At 34.9% G+C, this 13321-nt stretch overlaps 3 non-coding genes across 3 annotated transcripts; all 3 read left to right on the top strand.

Annotated features, from left to right (window-relative positions):
• The first annotated feature begins 3550 nt into the window (after window positions 1-3550).
• Trnak-uuu (transfer RNA lysine (anticodon UUU)) lies at window positions 3551-3623 on the top strand. The gene has a single exon. It is a non-coding gene; the product is annotated as a tRNA-Lys (tRNA).
• A 3714-nt stretch (window positions 3624-7337) lies between these two features.
• On the top strand, window positions 7338-7410 carry Trnak-uuu (transfer RNA lysine (anticodon UUU)). The gene has a single exon. It is a non-coding gene; the product is annotated as a tRNA-Lys (tRNA).
• Window positions 7411-11127: 3717 nt separating this feature from the next.
• On the top strand, window positions 11128-11200 carry Trnak-uuu (transfer RNA lysine (anticodon UUU)). The gene has a single exon. It is a non-coding gene; the product is annotated as a tRNA-Lys (tRNA).
• Window positions 11201-13321: the final 2121 nt, after the last annotated feature.

The raw sequence follows: 13321 nt of genomic DNA, 5'->3' as shown, positions 1-13321 counted from the left end.
ACACAGCCCTCAGAAAGGTACTGATTATGGTAGTGACCCTGTATGTACCCATCCACATAAAAAGTGAATGAAATATGTAAGTTCATTTACATATTCTATATACTTCTATTGAAGCGTTTTGTTTTGTAATTCAATAGTGTTGGGATTTTTCTATCCTATCCTTGTACTGGTGTATATTTTTGTTTGTTATCTAATATTTTCGAGCTCTTAGCGCTTTAACGTCTTAGGCGCTGTACTAAGTCCACATAATTATTATTATTATTATTATGATTATTATTATTATTATTATTATTATTATTATTATTATTATTATTAATATTATTATTGTTATTATTTTTATTATCATTATTATTATTATTATTATTATTATTATTATTATTATTATTATTATTATTATCAATTGTGGGAATTTCCAAAATACTGATAATCAATTCTTCCGAATTATTTCTTCATTTTGATTTAGCAACTAAAATTGTAAGTCAGCAAAAATTCATTTTTACGACTAACATCTTTCTTTCTTTCCTTTTTTTTTTTTGGTCATTTATTTTTATTCTTCATTTTTGTGTTTTAACCATTAATATCACTGCACCGGATTGCGCGATCCTTGTGGCCACTGCTTTCGAGTGTCCGATAGCCCGTAATCATACTTCCCACAAAACTGTGAACTCATTATTGTAACCTTCATGACTTGATCTAAGATAGGTTTCTTTCACATATGTACGGTGCAGTCTTTATTTTCTCCACGTTGCAAAGTTTCATCTAACTCATCAGAACAGGAAAGAACTGACAGTACCCTGCAGTGCTAGTCTCTTTTCTTCTCTTCTTTTTAAGACATATTAACTTTTAGTCGCAGATTTTAAAATTCCTTTGAGATTTGTGTTACATTGCGAATTACATATTATGTTATTGTTTGAATCGTAAAATTAATGCCTTTAATTCTCAAACGATGCATTGCATTCTTTAGCTTACTTAAATCGAGAACTATTATCAAAACTCGCAATTGATAAATCATTTTTAAAAAATCCATATTTTCATTCATTTAGATTGAGCATCCGAAACTGGACGGCAACAATTTAATTTTAAGACTTAGTATTTTCACCAATACAATCATCGCATTCTATACCGCGATGTTGTGACCACCGAATTCAGGTGTCCGAGAGGCGGTGATCGTACCTCCATTAAAACCGTGAACACATCCTGCATGCATATCTCATGCAGTTATTGTTGATTGAAACGAGAAGTGTTTATACGTCTTCACGGTGCATTCTTCGTTTTGTCTCCATTACAACGTTTGAATAAACAATTTAGAACACGAAACAACTGATAGTAGCTTGCAGTGGTAGTGTCTCATTACTTTAAACATATTGTCTGTTAGGTGGAGCTTTTAGACTGGCGTTGACTTTTGCGCTTCTGTCCGTATATTTTAATAATATTCGTATCATAATATGAATGCATTCAATTTGCATATGATATAGTGGATGCGTTAGATTTACTGGAATCAAGAAGAAATGCTGACAGAATGATCAACATCTCTTAGAGTTGATTAAATTGGGTACTCTATCCCCTTCGCATGGACATGTGGATACGCTCTCATTTAGGGACATTTTAGGAAAGGAGAGAAATACTTGCAGGTATATCTATATTCATTTTGACAACAATTGAAAATCAGTGGAAGCTAAATCATAACCACCTACCCTCGGACTTTCACCCATGACCCTTAGATTAAATGTCGGATGCTCTAGCGACTGAGATTGGGGCACTACTCATCCAAATTCTGTCAGTTTGTCAGTCTCGGATTTTGCTGCTTAGCCCTTTCCATTACATATTTAAAGGGCGCGGCCATATTTGTATCACATGACGTTTAGCAGTTATGGTGCAGATAGATGCCCAGAGCTCGGTTCAAACGAAAATGCTTTTCTTTACATTTCACGTCAATATCATTTCATTGCACAAGTCTTTGGAATTAAGAGTTTTTTGTTATGAAAACAAAATTCAGTAAATGCGTCCCCCACTGCTGCCATCATATTTGCATTTCCAGTAATGCTGCATATTAGTTCGTTAACTGAGAAATGAATGAGTCATAATTACCCAATAGTATTACGAATCTATGGTCATACACTAAAAAACAAACATAAGCAAAACCAAAACGGTTTGTAATACTGAACAAATAATTCAGTTAACAAAGTTGTAAAATGAAAATGTAAGAGGGACTTACAGCATTATGAATTGCATCCAAAATCATCCCAAAATGTTATCTTCAAGTCCAAAGGAATAGAATGTTCCGAATAAAATCTACATCCTCAAATGCATTGGTCTACCAACAGTTCTGATATATCACAATGGCATTTTCAAGAATTCTTTAGAAATAATTCACAATAGGCCAAAAATAATATTTTAACCCACATAGCATTTTGTGGCTCCAATGAATAATTCAAACAAATGTTTGCTTCCAAATAATATCTAAACACAACAATAAATATATCTGAAGAATAATGTTACAAGAAGAACATACAAAATATGATTGACCAAATAGTCCAACTCCACGTACTTAAATAAAGACATAAGGACTGAAAACTCATTAGCTACTACTCACTACGTGACAATGAACAAATATCCCTAAAAGCTCCGGTGGCCTAGTAATTACAGCGTACGCCTCGGATGCGGGAGTTCGTGGGATCGATCCCCGGCCGAGTCATACCAAAGACTTACAAATATGGTACTAACAGCTGCCTTGCTTGGAGCTCAGCATTAAGAGGTTAGTGTTAGGACTGGTCGGCCGGGTCTCAGGATAAAGTGACTGGGTGGGACATCATGCCACATGTCTGCGGCATGATGAACCAGTGCTAGCCATCACTATAAACTGCCACACTGCAGACATCGTAGCGATATGACTGACAAATTCTTAAAAGCTACCTTAAAAATACAAATCACATGCACACACAAACACACACACACACACACACACAAATCTCCCATGTCGTAGAAATAAAACCACCACATCTAACACACACCTTCCGTATTTATGTATTTTCTCCTGTACCGATCCATAGAAGAAAATCACAAATATGTATAGAGAACAATTAATTGGAAGCAAGTTTATCAACTTACAGGTACTATTTAATTGATTATGTAGTGTGTAAGCATTGCTTTCTCTGGAAACAAAAAATTTCAAGATAGGTGATTTTCACATGTGTAATTAACTGAGAGAAATTAAGGAAAGAATGCGAAGATTTAAGAGAAGAGCAGAAGGATAGTGTTTGTGTTGTCCGGACTGTAAAATCATAACTGTTAACACAAAGAAACAATGACTAGTCTTAACTTTAGCAACTTGCTCGGCTAATGACACATTTGTGCATTTCCTTATGCAGCAAAATTTAAATTCCTCCGTGAATGGTTGATTGCCATATAAACTGGATTATTGTTTCCATAAGGGGCTAACATCTAAGATCCAATCAATCCTAGACGCTAGCTATGTGAAGTTGATGAGATAACGATTAACCATGTTGCGCATAACTACCCGAGCCAACATTCGACCATGCATTAACAAGTAGCCCGCCTAGCTCAGTCGGTAGAGCATCAGACTTTTAATCTGAGGGTCGTGAGTTCGAGTCCCACGGTGGGCGTACAATTTTTAATACCATTACAAATTTATACTACACTTTGTACACGCGTCTATTTAGCTACAAATAGGTGTGATGGTAAATGTCCCACAGAAACGTTTTTATTTTCTCATATAATCATTTTTATGTTGAATTTTGATATCCTCTTTTTCAAATTCATTAGCTTGTCAATGTCTTTCTGGTTTCCACACAGCCCTCAGAAAGGTACTGATTATGGTAGTGACCCTGTATGTACCCATCCACATAAAAAGTGAATGAAATATGTAAGTTCATTTACATATTCTATATACTTCTATTGAAGCGTTTTGTTTTGTAATTCAATAGTGTTGGGATTTTTCTATCCTATCCTTGTACTGGTGTATATTTTTGTTTGTTATCTAATATTTTCGAGCTCTTAGCGCTTTAACGTCTTAGGCGCTGTACTAAGTCCACATAAATGTTATTATTATTATTATTATTATTATTATTATTATTATTATTATTATTATTAATATTATTATTGTTATTATTTTTATTATCATTATTATTATTATTATTATTATTATTATTATTATTATTATTATCAATTGTGGGAATTTCCAAAATACTGATAATCAATTCTTCCGAATTATTTCTTCATTTTGATTTAGCAACTAAAATTGTAAGTCAGCAAAAATTCATTTTTACGACTAACATCTTTCTTTCTTTCCTTTTTTTTTTTTTGGTCATTTATTTTTATTCTTCATTTTTGTGTTTTAACCATTAATATCACTGCACCGGATTGCGCGATCCTTGTGGCCACTGCTTTCGAGTGTCCGATAGCCCGTAATCATACTTCCCACAAAACTGTGAACTCATTATTGTAACCTTCATGACTTGATCTAAGATAGGTTTCTTTCACATATGTACGGTGCAGTCTTTATTTTCTCCACGTTGCAAAGTTTCATCTAACTCATCAGAACAGGAAAGAACTGACAGTTCCCTGCAGTGCTAGTCTCTTTTCTTCTCTTCTTTTTGAGACATATTAACTTTTAGTCGCAGATTTTAAAATTCCTTTGAGATTTGTGTTACATTGCGAATTACATATTATGTTATTGTTTGAATCGTAAAATTAATGCCTTTAATTCTCAAACGATGCATTGCATTCTTTAGCTTACTTAAATCGAGAACTATTATCAAAACTCGCAATTGATAAATCATTTTTAAAAAATCCATATTTTCATTCATTTAGATTGAGCATCCGAAACTGGACGGCAACAATTTAATTTTAAGACTTAGTATTTTCACCAATACAATCATCGCATTCTATACCGCGATGTTGTGACCACCGAATTCAGGTGTCCGAGAGGCGGTGATCGTACCTCCATTAAAACCGTGAACACATCCTGCATGCATATCTCATGCAGTTATTGTTGATTGAAACGAGAAGTGTTTATACGTCTTCACGGTGCATTCTTCGTTTTGTCTCCATTACAACGTTTGAATAAACAATTTAGAACACGAAACAACTGATAGTAGCTTGCAGTGGTAGTGTCTCATTACTTTAAACATATTGTCTGTTAGGTGGAGCTTTTAGACTGGCGTTGACTTTTGTGCTTCTGTCCGTATATTTTAATAATATTCGTATCATAATATGAATGCATTCAATTTGCATATGATATAGTGGATGCGTTAGATTTACTGGAATCAAGAAGAAATGCTGACAGAATGATCAACATCTCTTAGAGTTGATTAAATTGGGTACTCTATCCCCTTCGCATGGACATGTGGATACGCTCTCATTTAGGGACATTTTAGGAAAGGAGAGAAATACTTGCAGGTATATCTATATTCATTTTGACAACAATTGAAAATCAGTGGAAGCTAAATCATAACCACCTACCCTCGGACTTTCACCCATGACCCTTAGATTAAATGTCGGATGCTCTAGCGACTGAGATTGGGGCACTACTCATCCAAATTCTGTCAGTTTGTCAGTCTCGGATTTTGCTGCGTAGCCCTTTCCATTACATATTTAAAGGGCGCGGCCATATTTGTATCACATGACGTTTAGCAGTTATGGTGCAGATAGATGCCCAGAGCTCGGTTCAAACGAAAATGCTTTTCTTTACATTTCACGTCAATATCATTTCATTGCACAAGTCTTTGGAATTAAGAGTTTTTTGTTATGAAAACAAAATTCAGTAAATGCGTCCCCCACTGCTGCCATCATATTTGCATTTCCAGTAATGCTGCATATTAGTTCGTTAACTGAGAAATGAATGAGTCATAATTACCCAATAGTATTACGAATCTATGGTCATACACTAAAAAACAAACCTAAGCAAAACCAAAACGGTTTGTAATACTGAACAAATAATTCAGTTAACAAAGTTGTAAAATGAAAATGTAAGAGGGACTTACAGCATTATGAATTGCATCCAAAATCATCCCAAAATGTTATCTTCAAGTCCAAAGGAATAGAATGTTCCGAATAAAATCTACATCCTCAAATGCATTGGTCTACCAACAGTTCTGATATATCACAATGGCATTTTCAAGAATTCTTTAGAAATAATTCACAATAGGCCAAAAATAATATTTTAACCCACATAGCATTTTGTGGCTCCAATGAATAATTCAAACAAATGTTTGCTTCCAAATAATATCTAAACACAACAATAAATATATCTGAAGAATAATGTTACAAGAAGAACATACAAAATATGATTGACCAAATAGTCCAACTCCACGTACTTAAATAAAGACATAAGGACTGAAAACTCATTAGCTACTACTCACTACGTGACAATGAACAAATATCCCTAAAAGCTCCGGTGGCCTAGTAATTACAGCGTACGCCTCGGATGCGGGAGTTCGTGGGATCGATCCCCGGCCGAGTCATACCAAAGACTTACAAATATGGTACTAACAGCTGCCTTGCTTGGAGCTCAGCATTAAGAGGTTAGTGTTAGGACTGGTCGGCCGGGTCTCAGGATAAAGTGACTGGGTGGGACATCATGCCACATGTCTGCGGCATGATGAACCAGTGCTAGCCATCACTATAAACTGCCACACTGCAGACATCGTAGCGATATGACTGACAAATTCTTAAAAGCTACCTTAAAAATACAAATCACATGCACACACAAACACACACACACACACACACACAAATCTCCCATGTCGTAGAAATAAAACCACCACATCTAACACACACCTTCCGTATTTATGTATTTTCTCCTGTACCGATCCATAGAAGAAAATCACAAATATGTATAGAGAACAATTAATTGGAAGCAAGTTTATCAACTTACAGGTACTATTTAATTGATTATGTAGTGTGTAAGCATTGCTTTCTCTGGAAACAAAAAATTTCAAGATAGGTGATTTTCACATGTGTAATTAACTGAGAGAAATTAAGGAAAGAATGCGAAGATTTAAGAGAAGAGCAGAAGGATAGTGTTTGTGTTGTCCGGACTGTAAAATCATAACTGTTAACACAAAGAAACAATGACTAGTCTTAACTTTAGCAACTTGCTCGGCTAATGACACATTTGTGCATTTCCTTATGCAGCAAAATTTAAATTCCTCCGTGAATGGTTGATTGCCATATAAACTGGATTATTGTTTCCATAAGGGGCTAACATCTAAGATCCAATCAATCCTAGACGCTAGCTATGTGAAGTTGATGAGATAACGATTAACCATGTTGCGCATAACTACCCGAGCCAACATTCGACCATGCATTAACAAGTAGCCCGCCTAGCTCAGTCGGTAGAGCATCAGACTTTTAATCTGAGGGTCGTGAGTTCGAGTCCCACGGTGGGCGTACAATTTTTAATACCATTACAAATTTATACTACACTTTGTACACGCGTCTATTTAGCTACAAATAGGTGTGATGGTAAATGTCCCACAGAAACGTTTTTATTTTCTCATATAATCATTTTTATGTTGAATTTTGATATCCTCTTTTTCAAATTCATTAGCTTGTCAATGTCTTTCTGGTTTCCACACAGCCCTCAGAAAGGTACTGATTATGGTAGTGACCCTGTATGTACCCATCCACATAAAAAGTGAATGAAATATGTAAGTTCATTTACATATTCTATATACTTCTATTGAAGCGTTTTGTTTTGTAATTCAATAGTGTTGGGATTTTTCTATCCTATCCTTGTACTGGTGTATATTTTTGTTTGTTATCTAATATTTTCGAGCTCTTAGCGCTTTAACGTCTTAGGCGCTGTACTAAGTCCACATAAATGTTATTATTATTATTATTATTATTATTATTATTATTATTATTATTATTATTAATATTATTATTGTTATTATTTTTATTATCATTATTATTATTATTATTATTATTATTATTATTATTATTATTATTATCAATTGTGGGAATTTCCAAAATACTGATAATCAATTCTTCCGAATTATTTCTTCATTTTGATTTAGCAACTAAAATTGTAAGTCAGCAAAAATTCATTTTTACGACTAACATCTTTCTTTCTTTCCTTTTTTTTTTTTTGGTCATTTATTTTTATTCTTCATTTTTGTGTTTTAACCATTAATATCACTGCACCGGATTGCGCGATCCTTGTGGCCACTGCTTTCGAGTGTCCGATAGCCCGTAATCATACTTCCCACAAAACTGTGAACTCATTATTGTAACCTTCATGACTTGATCTAAGATAGGTTTCTTTCACATATGTACGGTGCAGTCTTTATTTTCTCCACGTTGCAAAGTTTCATCTAACTCATCAGAACAGGAAAGAACTGACAGTTCCCTGCAGTGCTAGTCTCTTTTCTTCTCTTCTTTTTGAGACATATTAACTTTTAGTCGCAGATTTTAAAATTCCTTTGAGATTTGTGTTACATTGCGAATTACATATTATGTTATTGTTTGAATCGTAAAATTAATGCCTTTAATTCTCAAACGATGCATTGCATTCTTTAGCTTACTTAAATCGAGAACTATTATCAAAACTCGCAATTGATAAATCATTTTTAAAAAATCCATATTTTCATTCATTTAGATTGAGCATCCGAAACTGGACGGCAACAATTTAATTTTAAGACTTAGTATTTTCACCAATACAATCATCGCATTCTATACCGCGATGTTGTGACCACCGAATTCAGGTGTCCGAGAGGCGGTGATCGTACCTCCATTAAAACCGTGAACACATCCTGCATGCATATCTCATGCAGTTATTGTTGATTGAAACGAGAAGTGTTTATACGTCTTCACGGTGCATTCTTCGTTTTGTCTCCATTACAACGTTTGAATAAACAATTTAGAACACGAAACAACTGATAGTAGCTTGCAGTGGTAGTGTCTCATTACTTTAAACATATTGTCTGTTAGGTGGAGCTTTTAGACTGGCGTTGACTTTTGTGCTTCTGTCCGTATATTTTAATAATATTCGTATCATAATATGAATGCATTCAATTTGCATATGATATAGTGGATGCGTTAGATTTACTGGAATCAAGAAGAAATGCTGACAGAATGATCAACATCTCTTAGAGTTGATTAAATTGGGTACTCTATCCCCTTCGCATGGACATGTGGATACGCTCTCATTTAGGGACATTTTAGGAAAGGAGAGAAATACTTGCAGGTATATCTATATTCATTTTGACAACAATTGAAAATCAGTGGAAGCTAAATCATAACCACCTACCCTCGGACTTTCACCCATGACCCTTAGATTAAATGTCGGATGCTCTAGCGACTGAGATTGGGGCACTACTCATCCAAATTCTGTCAGTTTGTCAGTCTCGGATTTTGCTGCGTAGCCCTTTCCATTACATATTTAAAGGGCGCGGCCATATTTGTATCACATGACGTTTAGCAGTTATGGTGCAGATAGATGCCCAGAGCTCGGTTCAAACGAAAATGCTTTTCTTTACATTTCACGTCAATATCATTTCATTGCACAAGTCTTTGGAATTAAGAGTTTTTTGTTATGAAAACAAAATTCAGTAAATGCGTCCCCCACTGCTGCCATCATATTTGCATTTCCAGTAATGCTGCATATTAGTTCGTTAACTGAGAAATGAATGAGTCATAATTACCCAATAGTATTACGAATCTATGGTCATACACTAAGAAACAAACATAAGCAAAACCAAAACGGTTTGAAATACTGAACAAATAATTCAGTTAACAAAGTTGTAAAATGAAAATGTAAGAGGGACTTACAGCATTATGAATTGCATCCAAAATCATCCCAAAATGTTATCTTCAAGTCCAAAGGAATAGAATGTTCCGAATAAAATCTACATCCTCAAATGCATTGGTCTACCAACAGTTCTGATATATCACAATGGCATTTTCAAGAATTCTTTAGAAATAATTCACAATAGGCCAAAAATAATATTTTAACCCACATAGCATTTTGTGGCTCCAATGAATAATTCAAACAAATGTTTGCTTCCAAATAATATCTAAACACAACAATAAATATATCTGAAGAATAATGTTACAAGAAGAACATACAAAATATGATTGACCAAATAGTCCAACTCCACGTACTTAAATAAAGACATAAGGACTGAAAACTCATTAGCTACTACTCACTACGTGACAATGAACAAATATCCCTAAAAGCTCCGGTGGCCTAGTAATTACAGCGTACGCCTCGGATGCGGGAGTTCGTGGGATCGATCCCCGGCCGAGTCATACCAAAGACTTACAAATATGGTACTAACAGCTGCCTTGCTTGGAGCTCAGCATTAAGAGGTTAGTGTTAGGACTGGTCGGCCGGGTCTCAGGATAAAGTGACTGGGTGGGACATCATGCCACATGTCTGCGGCATGATGCCCCAGTGCTAGCCATCACTATAAACTGCCACACTGCAGACATCGTAGCGATATGACTGACAAATTCTTAAAAGCTACCTTAAAAATACAAATCACATGCACACTCAAACACACACACACACACACACACAAATCTCCCATGTCGTAGAAATAAAACCACCACATCTAACACACACCTTCCGTATTTATGTATTTTCTCCTGTACCGATCCATAGAAGAAAATCACAAATATGTATAGAGAACAATTAATTGGAAGCAAGTTTATCAACTTACAGGTACTATTTAATTGATTATGTAGTGTGTAAGCATTGCTTTCTCTGGAAACAAAAAATTTCAAGATAGGTGATTTTCACATGTGTAATTAACTGAGAGAAATTAAGGAAAGAATGCGAAGATTTAAGAGAAGAGCAGAAGGATAGTGTTTGTGTTGTCCGGACTGTAAAATCATAACTGTTAACACAAAGAAACAATGACTAGTCTTAACTTTAGCAACTTGCTCGGCTAATGACACATTTGTGCATTTCCTTATGCAGCAAAATTTAAATTCCTCCGTGAATGGTTGATTGCCATATAAACTGGATTATTGTTTCCATAAGGGGCTAACATCTAAGATCCAATCAATCCTAGACGCTAGCTATGTGAAGTTGATGAGATAACGATTAACCATGTTGCGCATAACTACCCGAGCCAACATTCGACCATGCATTAACAAGTAGCCCGCCTAGCTCAGTCGGTAGAGCATCAGACTTTTAATCTGAGGGTCGTGAGTTCGAGTCCCACGGTGGGCGTACAATTTTTAATACCATTACAAATTTATACTACACTTTGTACACGCGTCTATTTAGCTACAAATAGGTGTGATGGTAAATGTCCCACAGAAACGTTTTTATTTTCTCATATAATCATTTTTATGTTGAATTTTGATATCCTCTTTTTCAAATTCATTAGCTTGTCAATGTCTTTCTGGTTTCCACACAGCCCTCAGAAAGGTACTGATTATGGTAGTGACCCTGTATGTACCCATCCAGATAAAAAGTGAATGAAATATGTAAGTTCATTTACATATTCTATATACTTCTATTGAAGCGTTTTGTTTTGTAATTCAATAGTGTTGGGATTTTTCTATCCTATCCTTGTACTGGTGTATATTTTTGTTTGTTATCTAATATTTTCGAGCTCTTAGCGCTTTAACGTCTTAGGCGCTGTACTAAGTCCACATAAATGTTATTATTATTATTATTATTATTATTATTATTATTATTATTATTATTATTATCAATTGTGGGAATTTCCAAAATACTGATAATCAATTCTTCCGAATTATTTCTTCATTTTGATTTAGCAACTAAAATTGTAAGTCAGCAAAAATTCATTTTTACGACTAACATCTTTCTTTCTTTCCTTTTTTTTTTTTTGGTCATTTATTTTTATTCTTCATTTTTGTGTTTTAACCATTAATATCACTGCACCGGATTGCGCGATCCTTGTGGCCACTGCTTTCGAGTGTCCGATAGCCCGTAATCATACTTCCCACAAAACTGTGAACTCATTATTGTAACCTTCATGACTTGATCTAAGATAGGTTTCTTTCACATATGTACGGTGCAGTCTTTATTTTCTCCACGTTGCAAAGTTTCATCTAACTCATCAGAACAGGAAAGAACTGACAGTACCCTGCAGTGCTAGTCTCTTTTCTTCTCTTCTTTTTAAGACATATTAACTTTTAGTCGCAGATTTTAAAATTCCTTTGAGATTTGTGTTACATTGCGAATTACATATTATGTTATTGTTTGAATCGTAAAATTAATGCCTTTAATTCTCAAACGATGCATTGCATTCTTTAGCTTACTTAAATCGAGAACTATTATCAAAACTCGCAATTGATAAATCATTTTTAAAAAATCCATATTTTCATTCATTTAGATTGAGCATCCGAAACTGGACGGCAACAATTTAATTTTAAGACTTAGTATTTTCACCAATACAATCATCGCATTCTATACCGCGATGTTGTGACCACCGAATTCAGGTGTCCGAGAGGCGGTGATCGTACCTCCATTAAAACCGTGAACACATCCTGCATGCATATCTCATGCAGTTATTGTTGATTGAAACGAGAAGTGTTTATACGTCTTCACGGTGCATTCTTCGTTTTGTCTCCATTACAACGTTTGAATAAACAATTTAGAACACGAAACAACTGATAGTAGCTTGCAGTGGTAGTGTCTCATTACTTTAAACATATTGTCTGTTAGGTGGAGCTTTTAGACTGGCGTTGACTTTTGTGCTTCTGTCCGTATATTTTAATAATATTCGTATCATAATATGAATGCATTCAATTTGCATATGATATAGTGGATGCGTTAGATTTACTGGAATCAAGAAGAAATGCTGACAGAATGATCAACATCTCTTAGAGTTGATTAAATTGGGTACTCTATCCCCTTCGCATGGACATGTGGATACGCTCTCATTTAGGGACATTTTAGGAAAGGAGAGAAATACTTGCAGGTATATCTATATTCATTTTGACAACAATTGAAAATCAGTGGAAGCTAAATCATAACCACCTACCCTCGGACTTTCACCCATGACCCTTAGATTAAATGTCGGATGCTCTAGCGACTGAGATTGGGGCACTACTCATCCAAATTCTGTCAGTTTGTCAGTCTCGGATTTTGCTGCGTAGCCCTTTCCATTACATATTTAAAGGGCGCGGCCATATTTGTATCACATGACGTTTAGCAGTTATGGTGCAGATAGATGCCCAGAGCTCGGTTCAAACGAAAATGCTTTTCTTTACATTTCACGTCAATATCATTTCATTGCACAAGTCTTTGGAATTAAGAGTTTTTTGTTATGAAAACAAAATTCAGTAAATGCGTCCCCCACTGCTGCCATCATATTTG

The sequence above is a fragment of the Sinohyriopsis cumingii genome, unplaced genomic scaffold (genome assembly GCF_028554795.1).
Source record: "Sinohyriopsis cumingii isolate HCF-2022 unplaced genomic scaffold, ASM2855479v2 utg001656l, whole genome shotgun sequence".
Lineage (NCBI taxonomy): Eukaryota > Metazoa > Mollusca > Bivalvia > Unionida > Unionidae > Sinohyriopsis > Sinohyriopsis cumingii.
The sequence above is the reverse complement of the archived record's forward strand: the minus strand, read 5'-3'. Positions and strand labels throughout refer to the sequence as shown.